Here is a 12,273-nt window from a genome sequence, read left to right on the forward strand (position 1 = left end):
AGTATGAACAGTAGGATTGCAAGACTGTACTTGTCTCCTCTATTACAAACCCTTAGTTTTGCCGGAAAATATCTCCATTTGAAGATAATCATGCCCATAAATCAATTCTGAAAGCAGTGATTCAACCCAAGGTGTGAAAGTCTTCCCAGTCAGACACTGAAGGCTGCTACCTCCTACTCTGTGATTGCTGCTGCTGCCATGAACACAGCTGAAGAGAGATGTTTCAGGCTGAGCGATGAATTATTGCTCAGAAAGGCTCTGGTGCTTTGAAGTGCAACCAGGAAGGGGATGCCAGCCCTGTAACCACCACCAAAGCAGGGCTTTGTGGACTGGGCAGTGCACCTCATGGTCTGTCCTCCACACAGAGCAGATGTGGTTGAGGGTTAAGTGCTGAGTTTCAAGGCTTGTTTTGGGAATAGAAAGTTGCCATTGTGCTCCCTTCACTTGTTACGGCTTAGAGAGACCTTTACACATTAGCTAGCATAGGCAAGCCAGGCAAACACACATGCACACACACGGCTTCCAAAAAACTGTGACTCAGAAAGGCAATACCTTTTCTGCTTCCTTTTTCCCTGGATGGGGATAAGAATCTTCAAGGACACTTTTTATAACAATCAAGAAAAGACCTAGGGAGGACAATGAAATGAAATGAAAAGAAATGACAATGAAATGACAATGAAATGTGGAAATTCTGCAGTGTGTTTTAGTAGTGAACTCTACTTTCGCCCACTCACTACCTACATTTATTTAACACTTCCCATTTATTCTCACTAGTCCTGTACCACTGGCTACCAGCACCTTTTCCAGTGTCTTTCTGCGCACTATGCCAACCAATGGACCCCAGCAGGGCTTTAGCTGCAAGTGCAAAGAATGGCGGAACAAAGGGGAAAGTGCTTGGAGGCAAGGCTTCTCCTACATCTCCTCTCCTCCTACCACTTGCTGTCCTGGTGTGCAGCTCCTCTGCTCCCCAGCACCTTTGGGACCACAATATATGCAGGAACAAATAAAATGCAGGGGAAATGAGCTGAGTGCCTCTCTCCCCAGCGTGCCTCGGTGATGAATCAGGGCTGGCCAGCCTCATTCATGGAGTAGGAAACTCAAACACGTGGTTCCTCTACTATAAGGTCTGACGCACTTGCTGCCTCCTATCAGGGTTTGTTCCAGAAATCGTTTGCTTCCAGCAGCAGCACCACTGCAAGGAGCAGAGGCTGCACTTGTGCTCCTTCTGCATGAGGTGCCTTTTGGCATGTTCACAGGAGCACTGATGTCTGGTTCCATCCACCAGGATTTACTCGTCACAAAAGGCAGATGTCTTTGCACACAGGAATATTCTTCACAAATAACCCAAAAATAGATTGAGTGGGAAGATGTAGGAGATATAGGCGAGCTGGACCAACAAGGCAAGAAGATTGCAATGACTGCTGCAAAAGCAATGCATTTGCTAAGGAGCATTGGCAAAGACAGGGTTGCTTTGTCTCATAGCACAGAATAAGGGCAACAATAAGCTGCTGACAATGGCAGCTTCATTTTCTTCCTGTTCTTTGACCCAGACCCAGGAGGAGAAAAGCATCTGCTCAAAGAACCCTCGGCAGAGTGATTTAAGATTCAAAAATAAAACACATCCAGCAGGCTCAGAAAGCGGAGGTGCAATGATTTGTGTTTCCACTACCAGGGCTAGACGTGGTAGTGAATACTGGAAGAGCTGTCTTCAAGATCGATTGGTAGCACTCTCTGTGTTCTGTTTGAGCATGGGCCATGTGTGCCATTATATATTCAGCTGTGCCTGCTTTGGACATTTCCTACACATTTCAAAGCATTGAGCAGAGGCAGGCAGAATCAGTGGCTTCACTGCTGTTAGAAGAAATCTGAAGCAGAGGATGGAGCTCCCCTTGGAGAGAGTGGAGGCAGGCCAAGCTGTCTCAGGACCAAGATGGAGCCAGGGGAGGGATACCAGGTCCTGGGCTGTGCAGAGACTTGTGTTTGAACACTGCTTCCCTGGGCCCAAACCCTTCTCCAGAGAAAAGCAAACAGTTACCTGCTGGGAGCCTCAGCTGGGTGCGGCATCTCAGGGCTCCAAGTCATGTTTTGAGCACAAGCCCTCCAGGAAAGGAGGCTGCACCTCCCTGCAGCAAGCACAGCAAAGCAGCCCCCTTGCATTCTGGCTTTTAACAACATTTCAGCACAGCGGCTCAAGTTCCTCAGATTCAAACACGTGCCTCACTCCCTGCCAGGATTCCAGCCAGGAGAGCTGATCTCTCATCTGGTATGCCCTCTCTCCTTTTCCGCTGCTAAGCCTTCAGTGGTGAGTCAGTATTTGGCTAAGGGTGAGACTGCATGAGGTGACATTTCTCAAGATAAAGTGGCAGAATAGCAAGTTCTGTCTTGGGATTATTTTTGTTTTTAATGCATTCTGTAAGAAGAATTTTTTATCCAAAAAATTAAAACTGTCATAAAAGGGGGAGGAAGTGCAAATCCATTTTACATTGAAGGCATTGAATCCTTTACCCTGGAATAGATGTGATTAAAGTCAGGCTGGTTCCTGGAGCTGTGATTGAAAACCTGCTCACAGCTTCACCCTCTGCTGACTTATTACTGGTGGTTTGTTATATTCATCCCACACACTTTGGCGAGAACTTTCACTTCAAACAGAAAGAGACACATCTGATGGCAGGTGTGCAAGACAGCGTTTCGAGCATCCATGAGATTCAGTGAGGTAAAGGCAAGGAAAGGGCCATAAAATGTAGAGCTGCATGGTAAAGAAGGGATTTCTTAGGGACACCCCTGAAGGAGTAAAACCAGAACTGAAACTGGAACCAATGAGCTTTCTACTCTATTCTTCTGCCCAAAGAAAGATCACCTCAGACATGTTGTTCTGTTCTCTTCACTAAGGCCTACATAACTGCAGATATCACAATCATCTCTGTTCCAGTGCATTGTTACTCCTACCATGAGTGCATTTTCCTAGCATCCAACCAATCTCACATATTGAAGTTATAGCCTATGGTTTCTCACCCTAACAGCAAGGAGAGGACAGTGCATTTCTATTTAAAATAGCCTCTCAAAAAGCCAAAGCAAAAGTTTTGTGAAGAAAATTAATTTTCCAGGCAACTTCTGCCTTATTAGAGACTTTTTAGAAAATTACAGAGAGTAGATTCCCGGAGCTCAAACGCAGAAGCTGGACAGGATGGGCCTACAAGGTGAGTAGAGGAATGGTACTCCAGAAGTGATGGAAGACCCCTCTGTCAGTGGGTGGGCAACCAGAAGGATGAGCTGGAACTGAAAGCAGGAGGGGTCAGAAGAGAGGCAAATGAAGGCTGAAGCAGTTGGTTTCTTTTTGGGAGAAGCCAGAAGGAGGCATTAATAGAGTAGGGTGAAGAAAAAGGTAATTGATATAATGCCAAGACCTCAACAGCTACAGGATTATGGCCCCAATGAGGTCATTAGCTGGGAATGCCGTTTGGCTTCCAGGGAAAAGTCATGATACAGAAACCAGGTGTTTTGTGTGTTTTACTTAGCTGTTAATTGCAGCTTGCACCCTCCTTGTAGAAGCTTAATTCCCCCTTGCAATGTGATGGAGTTTTCTCACTTGTCTCCACATTCCTCCTGGTCCATACACTAAAGGAAAGTGTTGTGATTCTGGCAGAGATTTCCATTTAATGCAGTTGCTCTGCAGTAGTGTTTATTCACTGTTAGATGCAGGGTTTGTTCCAGCAGTCCCTGGTTATGACAAGTCAGGTACTTGGAGTCCGGCTTGCACAGGGCTCTAAGTGAAGCTCTTTCTTGGCAAAAATCTTACAGAGCTGCTTCACAGTTCCTGCGAAAAATAATCCAAACTCATTTAGATGCAGGCACTGGAAATTGTCTGAAAATCTGCAAAGACGTGGGAGATAAAAATCCATTTAGGGTGGCAGATTTATGTCCTGCTCCAGCAAAGTCCCATTTTCCCCTATGTCTCCTTTTATCCCATCCCCTCAGCTTGGCTCTGAGGAGTGAAGTAAGTCACACAGCAACACTGCTCATGGAAAATCTGGAATATCCCACCCTCACGGTGGATTACAGGGGGATGGGAGTAGTGATAGCTTGTTGGAAAATCCTAGTGTCCGTGCTTCTCCTCCAGATACGCTCCCTAGATAGGTCAGGTCTTCATTCTTCCTGGCTCTAGCTCCATAAACATTTGAGAGAGTGTGGGGAGGGAGGCTCAGGAGAGACAGGTTGACATCAGCACCTAGGAAGAGACAAGCTGACACCTGCAGGCCGTGTCTGCATGGAGATGGGACAGTCAGATTGAGGGAGATGTGGGGTTACCTCTGCATGCCTGTGCAATGCCAGCCTGGCTCTGTGCCTGGTTACGGGGCACAGAGAGCAGGATGGAGGAAGATGCAAAAGGAACTAAAAGCCATCCAGGGAGGGAGCAGCTAAAGAGACAGTGCTTCCCTCCATGCCATAGGGAAGGAATTGTAGCTGGAAGAGTGGCAAAGAGGAGAAGAGAAACAATTTGCTTTCAAGTCTTCTCCCTACTTCAGGCCTACATGGAATAAAACATGGGGCAGAAGGCAGTGATGCAGCTGGAGGAACCATCAGGCAAGGGCAGAACTGGAGAGCAGCAATGGGTGGGCAAGAGCCAGGAAGCTCTCACACCCTAACCTGAGGGTGCTGTGGCATGTCACATTAATCTGAAATCCTAGTGCTCCTTCTCTGCCTCCTGTTTCTGCAGCAAACAGAAGAAACTGGATGAGACAGCTCATCAATCCAACAAAATACTCAACATACTGCAAAAATTGAAATGAAATGTCTTTCATTTTGGAAACAGCTCATCACACACCTGCACCTGCACTACCTTTGACATGAAGCAGGAGCTTCTGCAGGATCTGGGGCCAAAAAGAAGCAGGCAGGGAAGCAGAGTTACCCTTGGGGCCACGGGTGCAACACAGCTACTAGAAGAGTTTCCTCACCTTGCTTGAGTTTCCTTTTGCAGCCTGACACGTGTTGGCTGTTGGCCACTCTAATTTCCCTGCTGCCACTCCAGAAGATATCCCCCTTTGCCAGGAATCTCTCCAACTTCTGCCATCTCTTAGATGGCCTCTGCTACATCCCAATACGCTCTCTGAAACCATCATTTACTCGGTGTAGAAAGACATCTTGAAAGAAGAGGGACTAACTAAGGGAAATTTGATGAAAGAGACCCTTCAAAGAGGCAGAGACTGCTCCAGCTGAGGGCTTGGGAGAGGCATAAAGCCAAGAGCCAGTAAAGGAGACCTCGGCCATGGTCCAAAGCCAAATGCAGCCAATGGGATTGATTTAAATGGGCTTTGGACTAGATTCTTGAACAGCAGCTGTAAAAGAGAATATCAGGGGCATGATGAGTGTAGAGAACTGAGGAAAGAAAAGTGAGAAGGAGGAGGAGGGAATTGTTCAACCATTCAAAACATGGTTTATGTAGGACATGTACAGGCTTTCTTTAGTGCCACCAGGACTCTCCAGATGGTGCCACAGCCATTGGCAGGTTCTGCTCTGTGAGGTCGTGTTTTACACGGCAGCACTGGCTGATGTCTTGTATTGCAGTAGCAACAACTATCAGAAGAAAGGAAAAACACTGCAGAGGGAGGAAGACAAGTAGAACTGTGCTCCATGCTGCCGTAATGCCTGGTGGGAAACTGATGCTGAGCCATTTCAAACTCTTTATATCGATCCCTGGTGGCACAAACCCAGGGAGGGGAGGAAGGATGTGCCAGACTCCTCTTGTGAGGTCAGATAAAAACAGGAACAGAGCTTGGGGGCAAAAAACGCATTTGGCACCGCGGCACACTGCCACCTGCCGGCCGCGCTGCCACACTGCAGCCTTCCTTCCTTCCTTCCTTCCTTCCTTCCTTCCTTCCTTCCTTCCTTCCTTCCTTCCTTCCTTCCTTCCTTCCTTCCTTCCTTCCTTCCTTCCTTCCTTCCTTCCTTCCTTCCTTCCTTCCTTCCTTCCTTCCTTCCTTCCTTCCTTCCTTCCTTCCTTCCTTCCTTCCTTCCTTCCTTCCTTCCTTCCTTCCTTCCTTCCTTCCTTCCTTCCTTCCTTCCTTCCTTCCTTCCTTCCTTCCTTCCTTCCTTCCTTCCCCCCTTCCCCCCTTCCCCCCTTCCCTCCTTCCCCCCTTCCTTCCCCCCTTCCTCCCATTCCAGCCCCACAACACGGAGATGCTGCAATGAGAACAATTTTGGCCGTGAGGAGGCAGGTGGCAGCTCCCTGCCGAAAGCCAAAGGCTCAGGTTGCTTTTGGTCAGCGTGCCAGCAGGTTGGCAGGTGGGTGCTGGCAGCTGTCCTCATCCTGATGGTTCAGCTCTACTGACTGCACAGGCGCAGTGCTGGGCAGTGTCTTGGCAATAACATCAAGATCTAGCCCAGTCCTGGTGCTTTTGCCTTCCTGCTGAAGAAGAGAACAGAAAGGAGTGGATCTCCAGGGGCATTTATTTCACTAGGAGTGTTCACGTTCCAGGTATCCATGTCTTCTTACAAAAAAAAACCAAGAAGGAATGTCTTTCTGGAACTGGCTCACGTGATTTCAATGCCACTTAGGAATCTGAGTACACCCACAAGTTGAGCATGCCTCAAGATCACTCCTCGGTGCTGAACCCAGTTGTCACCAAATGGTCACCAAATGCAAGCGACCTCCATGTTATCCTCTAGAAAAGGTTGGCTGTACCTAAACCACGTCCTGAAAACAGTCCTAACTTGTCCTGACTCTGAATCTCCACCCAGAGGTTTCCTGAGCAAGCCAAAGCTGGCCCAAGCCAACTGCTGGCTGTGGACCATGCCAGCCATTGACTAACCCAGCTAATTGAGCTGCAGTGCCCAGGAATATTTTGTGGCGCTTTTCAATTTGTTAGGACAGATGTAGGAATTCAGCCCTAACTTTGCTTATCAAATGGGCAACTTGACTGCAACAAGGAAGATTTCTCTCACTTAAGCTGGTTCTGGATGACTTCAGAGAATTTCCAGGAGAATGAAGAAATGCGACTACACTGATCTTGAGTTTGTGAGACAAGTACTCCTCTCAAGGGGTTTGATACTGCAGGATGCCAGAGCAGTGAGGATCTGGGAGCCAGGCTGAGAACCTCTGAACCAGGACTGAGTGGTTGAATTTGAAGAGCACTGCTGAAGGGATCTGAGCATGTGCTGATATTTGGGAGAAAGCAGTCTTGTGTCTCTCATAAAACAGCATAGATGGAGCATGATGTTCACGAAGGAGAAGCTGATTAAGTAAGTTAAACATTTAACATTTAACACACTGCTGATTCCTTCAGCATGAATCATCATTTTGTGCTGACTATGCTCCTAACACTTCATGCTGGCCCTTGCTTTTTCCTGGTCTGTCAGAAGGGACCAGTGATTTGGGCAGGTTGGGTGGACAGGGAATGCAGTGGCATGGTGAGACACGGTGAGGAACCTGCACGGAAAGGAGCAGTGGCTGCTGGGCTCTCACTTCTCCTTCCATGTTTTTCGTGGGCTCTGAAAGCTGCCCTGGTGCATTTACCTGTGTCCCTCTCAGCAGGCTCTCCCTTTGCTCTGGACCTCAGAGCACATCCCAGACCACTGGAACCTCACAGGCAGCTTCCAGATCAGGATGAGGGGAACTGCTACCTGCAGTGGCTGTGCCCGAGCTCCCTCTCAGCAGGGAGGCAGCAGGTACCACTGAGGGCATCTCCTGCTTTCAGGAGCACTTGGCACTGCAGCCCCAGCTCTTTCCCTTACCATAGCAGAAGTTATCTCCTTATCTCTGAGACAGGAAAATCCCTTATTTTCTTTCTCGTGCTACACTTCAGTTTTGCTGTCTCTTGCATACGGTGTCAGCAGCAGGGTGTTTATGTGAGAGTAGCTCCCAGCCCAAGGACCGTATCGGAGCACTTTCCTGCACCAAGAGGGAAGGAGGCAGGTTTTTGGGCGTCCATGGTAGTGTGCCTGAGTAGGGATGTGCATAGGAGGATGGATCCCCCCCAGACTCTGGACCACCAGGGAATCTGGTGGAGTACTGGCCTCTCACCATGCCAGCCCCATCTGCCCCGGCTTGAGCAGCTGCTTTCCTTGGGCTGGTGTCGATGTTTTCCTGCTCCAATTCAGGAACGTGTGCCCACAGGCAAAGAGATAACAAAGGGCACATTTTACCGGCAGGAGCCGTCAGCAGAGACCAAGCCTCTGAGGATGGAAAACACCTTTGGAGCCACGATAGGAGATTGGTGAGGGAGTGACTGAGAATGAAAGAGGTCCAAAGTGTTGCTCTGGCCTTGGAAGAGCAGGATGTCGTTACTGGGAACAGAAAAAGGATCATGTTTCTGGATTGAAGTCCTCGAGGAAGAAATACGCTCCTGATAAGAGAAAGTCGCTTTTTCTTCTGAGTCACTACATTCCTGGAAATAGTTGCGCAAGATGTTTTCAGAGACCCCACTTCAGATATCCATGGTTAGCTCTATCTCCACCTCTGTAGATGCATACAAGCTCCTTGATGGGGAGGGAAGAAGATCTAAAAATATGAGCATAATGGCCAGAAAAGCAACATACACTCATGCACTTTATATATATATGAAAAACCAGTGGTTTGATTATTCTTGAAATAACACTTTTGTATTTTAAAATTGAAAAAAAATTATTTGGTATTATGGATAGGAAGTGATTCTCACCAATGAAATTCCATCTCACCTAAAATTTTACAAATAACAAAAAAATCTCTAGATCAGGTGAGGATTGGAATTTCCCTAAAACAGAATCAAAAGCTTGAGTAATTTTGAAAAGACCTCAGTAATTAACTGTTGCACAGCTCTTTATATGAATTCCAACCATCTCCATGGAGGAATTGGCTCATTTTCAAACTGTGGAAAAAGGAAGAAAAGTCTTGGATACTTATGCCTCTTGTCTGTTTTTTGATTCAGGAGTTTAAATTCTTTTGGAGGCTCAGAAGGCCTCTTGGTGTCCGTGTCTTGCCCATACTTCCCTTGAGGTGGCTAAAAACAGAATTGTGACCTCAACAATCCTGAGACCCACCTGATTGTGGAGTGCCCTGAATCATGCACCTGGTTTCTGTTTCAGTTCTGCATCAAGATGTTCTCCAAGGACTTAATTACAAGTAAGCCTTTGTTGAAAGCCCTAACTATTGATACCCAGGGAGGGAAGAGACCAACCAAGTCTTGTAGCCCTAACTAATCTTCCTGTTTGCATGGTCACACCATGGCATGCAAAAATTAGACCACAAGCAATCTTGGTTTCCAGGGCTGAAATTTTGTCTTGAATGCCAGTAGAGTAAGGGACCGAGCAGTGAGGAACATCCCTTTCCAAAGAATGCAGGAGATAAGGCAGCTTTTCTCTCTCAAAGGTCTTTGGGTCTACACAAGTTATCTGCAGGACAGGCTGTAACCCTATGGAAGGCAGCAAGATATGTCAGGGGAACAGGATCTGACTCAAAAGCAAAACTGCACGAGCTTGCGACAGCTGCCCAAAAATACCTGGGTGAATAAGGGAAGAAGAATGCTGAAACCAGGGAAGTTCCATGTGTTCTGTTTGGCTCGTTCTCTTCTTTTGGAATAGCACTAAGGGCAGTGTTTTATTCCCCTAGTCCTGCCTGTTGCATCTGGGTACAGGGGTGCTGAGAGGAGATGTTACGTTTGGCATCTTTCTAATTTCCTTCAGTCCAGCTCAAGTGCTAGGGATCAGCAGGTTGGAAACGAGCTGTCAGAAATTTAAACTACAGGAGCCTGGATTTAGACTAGGTATAAGGAAGAAATTTTTATAATGAGAGCGTCGAAACACTGGAACGTGTTTCCCAGAGAGGGCATGAAGGACATGGATTGCCCAGAGAGGGGTGGATGCCCCTTCTCTGGAAACATTCAAGACCAGGTTGGACTGAGCTCTGAGTAACCTGATCCATTGGAAGGTGTCCCTGTTCATGGCAGGGCAGAAGGATGCAGGTGAGTTCAAAGGTGTTTTCCAACCCACACTATTACATGATTCCCTGAAACACACTTAAGAAAGGTAATGATGAATTTCCCTTAGTTTGAAAAATCGAATCAAAACACCTACCTGGACCTATAGGTTAGACATTACATTAAATAGATAATCTATTATACAGATTACTTGAGATATTATCTTAGCTTAGTTAGTGTTTTAATTAGATGAAATAAGCAGCAATGAGAAAATTATTCATTTTATTTACCAGTGGTTAACTGGTCTGGAGTCTAATGAATGCCACAGGTGGGTATCTAGATGTCTGTGTGAACATGTAATGAGAATCATCCATGAGTTTTCATCCTCTATTTTTCTTTCCCTACTTTGAAGCGGGGGAATCCAGTGGGTGTCATCCCAAAACAGATGATACCTCAATTTAGAAATACAGGGCTTGAAAGGGATTCCCAAGTCTCTAATTCCAGTTTCCTGGCAACAAACTGTTTGTTTTTGTGAATAGCTCAAATTTTTTCCTGTTTCTTTGCAAGTAACTCTCTGTTGCCCTCTTTGAAGGAGGGTAAGTTTGACTTCCGAAAGCATCAAAAACTGAGAATGGAACTGGGGGCACTGCAGAAGCTGAGACATTAAATAGAAGAAACTGTGTCCACCTGAGTCACAGCATGGCAGAACACACAGGTGAGAAGGAAACAGCCCTTCCTCATCAGCGAGGAGAGCAGGAACATCCTGCTCCGTCTAAGAGCTACTCTGGAGCAAAGCCCAGAAGGCTGATAAGGCTTCTGGGAGAGTTTGCTCCCATCTGTCCCCAGAGATTTCTGACACTTCCCTGCCGTGGCTTTCTGGCAGTAACCAGAGCTGTTTTGCTAGGGAGATTCCTAGCCTGCACCTCCTTAGCACCTGTACTGTGCTGCATCAGGCCATGCATCCCATGGCCTTCCACTCCAAGGTGGCCTTGTTCTCTAGCTGAGCTGCTGGGGCAGCTGGACTGCCCTCAACAGACTTGTGTCCTGCCGACTTTTGCTGCCATTCATAAGTTGTTTGCTACCTGGAAGGCCTCCAGTGCTGCTTCTTTGGCATCAGTTCAAAGTTTGCTTTCAGCTCTAGCTGCTCTAAACTTCAGCACACAGCTCCATTGCTTGCGTGGGACCGAGGGAAAGTAATTGGTCATGAATTTTGGCTATGACACAGCAGAGCTGTGTCAACAGAATTGTAAGCTCCATGACTGCCTTTTCCACCAACTGCTGATGGAGTAGCAAGCAGAAACCTGTGGCCTCACACAGTCCTCTGGAGCCTCTGGATTTCAGTCAGCCTTAGCAAACCCCCTCAGTTTCTGAAGGATGGGCTCTGCCCTCTGTATGATAGCTGGGGTATGTGCTTCTAGCCACTGCTTCATCCACAGATGGAAACAGCCTGGACAGAGGTCACTTGTATGGGAAAAATGCTGGATGGAGAATATGTCTATAGTTGTTGCTGACTCCTAATGTAAGATTTTATTTTTTTTTTTTTCCTTTTTATAAAAGCTTCCTTTCTTCATTCTGCAGATCCAGAGTGCTCAGCTGAGATCACAAAGTGCCCCAAAAAGTTACTTCAGGTCAGAGAAAGCAGGCATTTGCTCTAGATGCCATCCAAGTCCTCTAAGGATCTTACTGTTCTTCCTATGATAGGCTATGACACATATTGTCATCACTTGCCCCAAACTCATAGAGCTTTCTTGAGAAACTGGTATTTGCCTGAGAGTTAATCCAAGAGATGGAATGTCAATTGGTTTGTTATTGTACAGTGATAGGAGCAGGAAAATCTGACAAGAGAGGGAGAGCAGGGGACTTCCCTCTTGCAACTTTGGGACCAAACCTCCTGATTTCCTGGATTTTTCTTTTCATGGACTCCTGCTCCAGCCCTTGTCAGGCAAGCAAGGTGCTGCAGCTCTGACCTGTTGAGCCCCACCAGTCTGGGTTGGCTTGCTGCTGCAGCACTGCATGGAGCTCTATGAGAATTGAAAACACGTGTGGGTTGCTCAGGGGGGTCACCACCACCAGCTCACCTCTGACGAGCAGAGCTTCTGGTTCAATGTCATAGTTCAGCTACAGGCTTGTCCAGGTGCCTGTAAATATCCACTCAAATAAACAGGATGCCCAGTGTGTTCCTTTTTACACTCCTTTTTGGTGCATGGGGAATATAAAGGATGATGGAAGCTTGATGGTTTGCTTGCTTGGGGATAGGAGAGGGGACATATTTGAAATTGAAATGGATATGATTTGCTTGGTTGCTTGATTCTTACACTCAGAAATCTGAGTTACCAGAGTCAAGAATTTGAGGAGAGTTCAGAAAATGAATGTTTGCAAACAGAGA

Source organism: Catharus ustulatus, chromosome 2 (genome assembly GCF_009819885.2).
Source record: "Catharus ustulatus isolate bCatUst1 chromosome 2, bCatUst1.pri.v2, whole genome shotgun sequence".
NCBI lineage: Eukaryota > Metazoa > Chordata > Aves > Passeriformes > Turdidae > Catharus > Catharus ustulatus.